The sequence below is a fragment of the Lepeophtheirus salmonis genome, chromosome 9, assembly GCF_016086655.4.
Source record: "Lepeophtheirus salmonis chromosome 9, UVic_Lsal_1.4, whole genome shotgun sequence".
Classification (NCBI taxonomy): domain Eukaryota; kingdom Metazoa; phylum Arthropoda; class Copepoda; order Siphonostomatoida; family Caligidae; genus Lepeophtheirus; species Lepeophtheirus salmonis.
Window position 1 is genome coordinate 30,751,546 of NC_052139.2, and position 8,990 is coordinate 30,760,535.

Consider the following 8,990-nt stretch of genomic DNA (forward strand, 5'->3'; position numbering starts at 1 on the left):
CTTTTCCGTGCAGGACGTGTGATGCCAAAATATGTCAAGCAACTTCTACTCCTTCCGTCACTTATCATGCAATGGGATTCTGAATGGTATATATAAAAATGGTCTCCAACACTTTACCAAGACTTAATATTTGTGAAAAGTTAGCTCGACTAATTGTTCGTACTTTGCTGCACTATAAAGTCAAATGAATAAATAACCAGCTAATGAACACTATCAAAAAGAGCCAAAATAAACTAAGAATTATCAAGTATTCGTAACTGTTGTCACATATTAACATCATGTCATATAAATTTGCGATAAATATCCTTTCAGATAATACTTTATATCATCATTGTGATTATTCGAAACCCACTGGATATCAATATTAGTCATAATATCGTCTGTCTTACTAGACCTCTATATGTACATGCTCTGTGGTAACAACTTCAATTGAGTCAAAATTATGCATTGAAGTGAAGGAATCAAATCAGCCTACTCCTTCAAAGGTAGGATCAACCATTTTGTCACTAGGTGCATCTTCAATTGAGTCTAAAGTTTGCATTTTGACCCCATCAATGTGCTGGAGAGAATCAGAACTGCATTATAATATTTTTCGATGGATATTGTTGAAGAAATTTAGATCCCAATCTAAGTTATTTAAGATCGTCCGTGTATGGTTTTTAATTAGTAAATTTTAATTAATAGCTCCACGATCCGATTTGACTGATTACTCCTCACTGATAAAAAGAGCTTTAATAATATTTGTGAAAAGGATTAGCGACTCTGTGATTACTGAAGTATTCGTAACTGTTGTCTATTAACTCATGTCATATAAATTTGCGATAAAGGAATATAAATTATGTCAATATTGTAGGATAAGTCTAAAACAAAATAAAAAGACCCCAGTTTCATCTGTCCAGTCTTAATAAAATGTGTCGTTCCAGGACTTGTCTTTTATGGAGACTACAACAGCTTAAATGCCATAATTATTAATTACTACTAAATGGTAACTACATACGTCACTTGGGTCGCTGAAGTTTGATAATAATTGATAACCTCTATGAAAGAGACAGGATGACTTAAGGTTAAAATGTAGGAGGTGTGTGACTAGAACGTATTATTATGTTTGTAATGACTAGTGATCAAGGTTGTACCCGGTTCACGTTCAGCGGTTCTATCGGTGCCAGTTCTTTCATTTCAACAGTTTCGGTCTCGGTTCTTTTTTTAAATCAATTTGGTAACAGAGAATTAAAACAAGGGGCGTCGCTAGAAAATTTGGGTCCAGAAAACTATAATAGATACCGGGTGTCCCGAAAGTCTTGAGCGGTACCTTCGATGGCTTTTTTCGGGGGTTCAGAGACTTTTTACGTAAATGTTGCATAAATAAAGGTTAAAGCCCGTTTTCAGATTAACAAGTTTTGTTTCAATAAGATTTCGCAATTCATAATTGTTTTTGACCTGGAGGCTAAAAGACATGAAGTAGCTGCTCTGCTTCGTGCAGGAATCAGCCACAAGGAGATCTCTGAGGCCTCCAGTATGTCCGCTAGTACCATTGGCAGGATCAAAGGAGGTTGGACAAGGGGAAGGCATTGAAGACAAGCCTCGAAGTAGGAGACCTGTCTTTAAGGCCACCAAGGCCACTAAGAAGAAGATCAGGCCCCAGATCAAGATAAACCCTCTTCTGAGCATCAGAACAATTGCCAAGAAGAACAACATGGGTAAGACTACTGCTGCCAACATTGCCAAGGACATTGGGGGCAAGACCTTGGTCCGCACCACCCGTCCCATGTTATCCATGGCCAATATGGAGGCCAGATACACCCAATGCAATAAGATTTTGAACAACATGAAAAGCAATGGGGACAGAATTCTCATTTTTTCCGATGATAAAACTTTTATAGTGGATCCAGTCTTCAACCGCAAAAATGATCGCTACATTAGCCTTAATGGTTATGTGGAATCTGAGAAATATGTGTCCATGACCAAGCACCCAGCCAGCATCATGATGCTTGGAGTTGTTGGCTCAGATGGTAAAGCCATACCTCCAGTCTTCTTCCGAGAGGGCTACAGGCTCACCTCGGAGAACTACATCAAGGTGCTCAAAACCAAGGTGATCCCATGGATCAGGAAGGAGTATCCTGGCAAGAGGGTGTGTTTCCAGCAGGATGGGGCGCCTGCACACACAGCCAAGAACACCCAGAAGTGGTTGAAGGAGAATGTGAAATTCTGGCCTAAGGACTTCTGGCCCCTCCTCCCCCGACCTGAACCCCTTGGATTTCAGCATCTGGGCGCACATTGAGAGGTAGGCTTGCAAAAAAAAGCCACAGCAGTACCAAAGCTCTCAAGGCCAGTATCACCAAGGCATGGAACAAGATGGACCCCATCTACATCAAGAACACCTGCTCCTCCTTCTGTCCCCGTGTTGTGGTTGTTATGGAAGCTAAATGCCAAATTGTTAAAAAACATATTATAGCTTATAACCAAGCGAAGTTTTTTTATTAAAAACATTTCTCTGTATCTCTACTTTTAGTCCTTGTAGATCTTAATGAAGTTGGAAGTTAGAAATCAGTCAGGACTTTCCGGACATCGGATACATATAGAGCCGCAGCTACCTCAAACTAAGATTGCATTGTTCCCCAAGTTCCAACAAGTACGCCAGCAATTAAGCTAGCTTCAAACAATGGTTTTCAAAATGATGTCCGTGAGGTGAGTCAAGGGGGGATTGTGCAGGAAAATGGAGAAGATAGAAGCATTCTTAGGTATTTCTTTTTATTCACGCACATCAATAAAAAAAGGCGTGGTCAACGATTTTTGTTGCCAGAAAATGCTGTTGGGGGATTGTGCAGGAAAATGGAGAAGATAGAAGCATTCTTAGGTATTTCTTCCACCAGCATACATTCGATATTGCATGTAAATCTATTCATAAAAAAGGTTTGTTCTCGTTGGATCCTGCACAATTTGACAATTGCTCAAAAGAAGGCTTGTACCGATTGTTGCAAGGAAAGGTTGAAAAAATACGCTTGCGGTGCTTCAAAAGACGTTTATAAGATTGTCACAGATGACGAATCATATATCTATGCGTATGAGCCCGCAACAAAACAACAATCGACCGTGTGGGTCCTCGAAAACGATCCAAATGCAACAAAAGTTGTTTGTGGAAGAAACACTTCGAAGCAAATGGTCGCCTCTTTCTTCGGCAAAACTGGGCATGTGGTGACTGTTCCACTTGAGCGTCGTAGGATGGTCAGTTCTGAGTCGTACATCACAATTTGTTTGCCTAAAGTCTTCGGAGAAATTCGAAAAACGAACAAGAGAAGACGAATCATTGTTCACCATGGCAATGCGAGCTCTCACACATTGGCTCAAACCATCGCCTTTTTGACCGGCGAAAACGTCGAATTGAGGAGTCTTCCGCCGTACAGCCCTGACTTGGCACCCAATGACTTCTTTTTATTCACGCACATCAATAAAAAAAGGCGTGGTCAACGATTTTTGTTGCCAGAAAAGGCTGTTGAAACGTTTAAAAACCATTTTTTGTAGGTGTCTCAATCGGAGTGGAAAAAGAGCTTCGACAATTGGTTTGAGCGCATGCAAAAGTGTATAAACCATGCTGGAGAATACTTTGAAAAACAAAAAAAACCATTATTTGCGTTTTTCCTGCTATTTTTAGGTAAAAAATATATTCATTTATTCGAGTAAAGGCCATGTAGCGCATGGAGCAACTTTAGCCTAAGGAAATAGCATGGTCAGTATTTTTCATATTTTTTCGCAAGATGTTGTTTTTCCTACGAAGTCATTCATTAACTTCTACTGAAGACGATAACACGTATTTTATGTTTATCGTAATTATATTTATATTCTAGTCTTATAAAGTTATATTTAGTAAACTATTTTACTTTTTAATTATAAATTAATTATGTCAGATATCAGAAATAATGTTTCGGAGTCTTTGGATAATTATTTAGTACGTAAGCTCTGCAATCTGTCCTTCGAGGTAGCAGATTATCTTTTTGATGATGCAAATGCCCCTTATAATACATCAATCAGATTACCATCTAAGAGGAGTCTGAGTTTCTTAAAATGATGGTCAAATTTAAGAGACTCGTGCTCCTCTATCCTCCGGAAATTCAATCCATATTTAGTAATTAATACTGATGCATCAAAGTAAGGGTTGGACATCCCTTTTTTTGGATGGGTGGTTCAAGCAAGGAGGATTGTCTCTAGAGGAGATAAAGAAATAGATATCTAACTTAATAAAAACTAAAGGAACAGACCATTAATAGCCACTTATCCACTTAAGAAATAAATTAAAATTGCCAATAGTCGATATATTGATTCAATTATTTATATTATCATTGGAAAGTGTACTTATTTTTAAATCTAATTGGCGGATTCTTTATGAGAAGATCCTCTCCGATGGCGATACATGTGTGAAGTGAGTATTTCTCCATAAATTAATTTAAAAGTAAAGAGCAAATAAAGGCTTTACAGCAGACAAGTTGAAAAAAAGGATCACAAATTCAAGCATAATTTATATTCTTTATTTATTTTAATTTACTATAGAATAAATGTCCTTTATCCAAGATAAACTCTAAAAACTTAATAAATAATAGGGTCTTCTGTAGCCCCCTCTTGAAGGTTCCATCAATATCTGTCACCTGTACCTAAGGGTGCATTTGCCCTCTTTTGAGTCTAACAAAACGCGCATTCCCTTCGCATACCAGTATTGAGCCGTCCTAACCCTCCGATTTAATCTCATGAATTTCCATCAATTTCTCAACCTACATGAAAGGTTTTAAGATGGAACCTTAAATCTTGAAGCTTTATCAGAAAAAGAACTCAATTCATCCTCCTCAAGGACCTCCTCCTGAATTTTAGAAACAAACTACTGCAGAGCATGGATACCATATAAATGGATGTTCCAGTAGGTACCATTCGACATTGGACAACAAAGCCATACAGACTACAGTACGAGTAGAGGTCAGTTGACTAGCAGAGTTCTTCTCTTAAATTACTTTAAATATGGCGAAAAAGCTCATCTGCTCTCCTAAAGGACAAATCTTATCATCTCACATAATTTATCACTAAAATAACTGAACTATAGTTATTTATGAATACTAGAATTATAATAAATTATACTTTCTACACTTCTGACTCAAATCTAGTTATTTTTTTAATACACGAATGTATTTTAGTTTATAGCTAGAGTTCTTATTTTCATGAAGGTAGAAATAATAGCATAATACTACCTCTGGAGGACAAAAAAAAATTATGACATTGACGTTTTTCACTTGTTTATTGTTTTCGTGCTTGCTTCGCTACTTGGTTTAAAGCTTTAGGTCTGGACATCGACCGAGTTAGAGGAAAGGGCGGGAGCAAGACCTATGGTACTATTGATTAAAGTTTATTTTAAAAAGTTAGCAGCCTATGATGTTATGATTTTGGAGGATATAACAGTACGTTATTCTTCAATAGAAATGGGAATCTTCTATATTTCAAATATCACTACAAACACTTAATATAAAAAATAGTTGAAATTTTCAAATTCAAGAATATTTGATTTACTTCGTGAGACTCATTAAAAAAACTTTTATGTTTCTATATTATAGATCTATTAACATTGAGATCTTTTAAGTTTCTTCCCTTAAAGTGGCTAATGTGATATTTTATACAATGAGTAATTAAAAACTAATGGCTAACGCTTTATCCATCATCGAAGACAACGGTTCCAATAGCCAAATTTAAGTACCTAAAAATGTAAAAATAATTAAATACTAATAATACTTGTCTGATTTATTAGACCATTTAACTATCTGCATAGTAAATCTCCCACGTGTAATAATTTAATGTTCCATTTTATTATCATAATATCCTTGACATGATTTTTCGTCAAATTATGTACATTTATGCCCCACATCACAGAGAAACAAACCCTCTTAAAATCACAATTAACAATACCAGTGTTTTTGTTTAAAAATTAAAAATCGCTATTGTAATTGACTCTTTCAGGAGCCAATTCTCTCAATTTCATATATATTTTATTAACACTACTGATATTATTACTCTTACCTTTCTTGAAAATAGACCTGTTGTATTTAATTTCTAAAAATATTGAGCAACAAAAACGTACACACTAAAAAGTGTAGGGAGTACAGTCATCTTTTTTAGACTTTGATGCCTTGTAACTACTACAGCAATCTAGAACAAAACAACTATTCACCATATCGATGGATTTCAATGCAAGGCACTTATGAATAAACCTTAGACCAATGAGAGGAATCTACAAAAACCATACTTTGTTACTACTTATCCAGATATTTAGAAGTATACAATTATAATCATTATAAATCGTAGTAAGTTAATTAATTATAAAATATATTATATGGCAATTAAGACAAGAATAAAATATAAACTATTTATGTAGGGTACATTACAAAATTATTTTTTACAATTGATAAGTAAGAAAATCATTTTGAGTGTTCATGTCATATTAGTATGCTTGACAGTTATCAGATCCCAAATTCATACTCAGATATGAATTCAATAGATATATATACCCGGATGTTCCACAAATAAGATCCATCCAAACCATCCCTATTGTCGTAGAAGTAATTAATTAGTCATTTAAAACCTTGGAAATGGGCCAGCTCTCTACGGTTTGAAGGATAGACCCCTCCAACATTATCAAAGACTTATTTACTGCAGTGAGAGACAACAATATCCTTAGCATGACTTCATATTGACTTGAGTTGTTTGCCTTTAATGCTTTTTTTCGCCTTAATAATATTTTTCCTACATGAGGCATCCTTCTTTTCAAAGTTTCCATCACACTCCAACTTATTTTTCATGTTGTAGATAGTCATCTTGGATACTCTAATGAACATTGAAAATTGAGTTGGAGTGGGACACGTACACATTTTATGTTATGACTTATGACCTTTGAATGGGTTTGTGAATGGATAATAACAAATTTATTTTTTTAAAAGCGTTTTGAGTTTTCACCTGCTTCTATTATCTACTTTTGGCCAAATACTGATGAAGTTATTATTTTTTTCAGTGTTTTCTTATCATAGTATAATCATGCTTTAATATAAAAATGAATTAAAATCTGAAAAAAATAATAATTGTAGAAGGATTAGCATTCAAGTCCTGCAAATCCTGGAATGGTTACAAATCCATCTGAGTAAATCTCTTTCTTTTTTCCAATGTTGAGAGCCAACGCCATTAACTTTTCTGCAGAAACGGGATGCCAGTCTCCAAAGGTACATGCCTCTCCAGTTTCTGTTTGAATTCCATGGTAATGACATTTATTAGAATAGCGGAGGGATGGAATATATTCAAAACTCCTAACAATGCTGCAATGTTGAATTGCAATAGCTAGTCCCAAAAGCCAGAAGTCGTTGGATTTGGAACCATCGGCCATTTTGAATGAGATTGGATCCAGTCCCAGATGGACCATAGACTTCCTGGATGTAAAAGATACAAAGGTTCTTCTGGTTTCATGCGTCGCTTTGCAAAAAAAGTTCTCAAAAAATGGCTTATATGGATGTGAGTACCACTCTGAAACACTAGCAGTATAATTATTTGGGTCCCAAACCAGTACTGGAGAGGATGAATATAGGCTTTCAGGAGCCAGAAATCCGTATTCAGGCAAAGACGGAACTTTGCTATTGATAACACGAAGAGAAGTTTTCGAACCTACGTCTTTTTCGAATCCAGATGTAGGACCATCATTAAAGCGTATTATTAAATCATGACTGTCAATAAAGGTTCCGTGTCCAGAGTTAATCAAAGAACCAGAATTTGTCACTACAGCACAGCTGTTGTATGTTTTGTTACTAAGAAAAGGACTGGACCTGAAGAATTGATCTAATTGCTTAGTTCTAAAAAATGGATCACCTTTTTTTAAAGATATGAAACTTAACTTTTTTTTTCATATCACAGAGAAGCTCTGATGGGGACCGGCTGATATTTAGCAATGATCCCCTCCAACCCTTGAACTCGACTTGAAATTTATTTTCAAAATCTCCAGCAAGGATCTTCTTTCCATTATCCATAACAGTTTGACGCAGATTGGAGATGACTTTCCTTTCAAAGGCCTTACTCCTCCTCATTTCCTCAGACTCTTCTTCACCAACCTTTGCTTCAAGTTTACTTTTCGGTTCATTGTCATTTATTTGAACAGTGGATCGTGAACTGTAAATGTCTTTAGAGTCCTCTAATTTGGAGACTGTTTGCCAGAGAGTACACCAGGTAATGAAGAGATTGGTTAAAATTAAGAGGAAGATAATTACAATATATCGAAGGAAATTCATTGTAACATAATGAACGTGTAGCGTAGTTAAATGACGAGGTGGAATGAAAGAAAATAATTATTTATTAGATAAAAGTTTATCTCTGATATTAAAGTACATGGGCACCTGAATAATACTATTATTGATAAATGTCTTTATATATATTAATATAATATTGATATAAGTCCTATTTATGTTGTAGCTGGGCTGTTTTTTTTTATAATTGGTAATCTGAAGAATAAGTTTTCTTTTCTTAGAAGTTGTTATTACTATTTAATTTCTTAATAGTGAACATCCATTTTTTAAATAGATGCAATTATATACAAATCCTGATTGAAAATTCGTGAAATATAGGGATCTGTGTGAGAAAATATGTCTTTTTCCAATTTACCAACCTATATCTACACGATTTTCAAAACTATTAATTTTACACAGATTAAGAAAGAAGTAAGATAAGGAGGACTCTACGGCTTTTCCAATTGTTGTAAAAAATTACGTTTTAACAGATTTTAGCATATATCTAAAATAACGAAAAATAATTTCGAAATGTATAATTTTTTATTGAAATTAATAAAACAATATAATAAGCAAAGTTATAATTCAGGATAAAAACTTTGAATTTAAACTGATTTTTGTCCCAATATTTGGGATATCTGCTAGATGACCATGGATTTTGATGGCCTCTGTATCAAAATCAAATAGGAAGTTGATTTTAAG

The 8,990-nt window shown here is 35.0% G+C and overlaps 1 pseudogene; it reads right to left on the minus strand.

Annotated features, from left to right (window-relative positions):
- Positions 1 to 7,009: 7,009 nt before the first annotated feature.
- On the minus strand, positions 7,010 to 8,368 carry LOC121124886 (beta-galactoside alpha-2,6-sialyltransferase 2-like; annotated as a pseudogene).
- Positions 8,369 to 8,990: the final 622 nt, after the last annotated feature.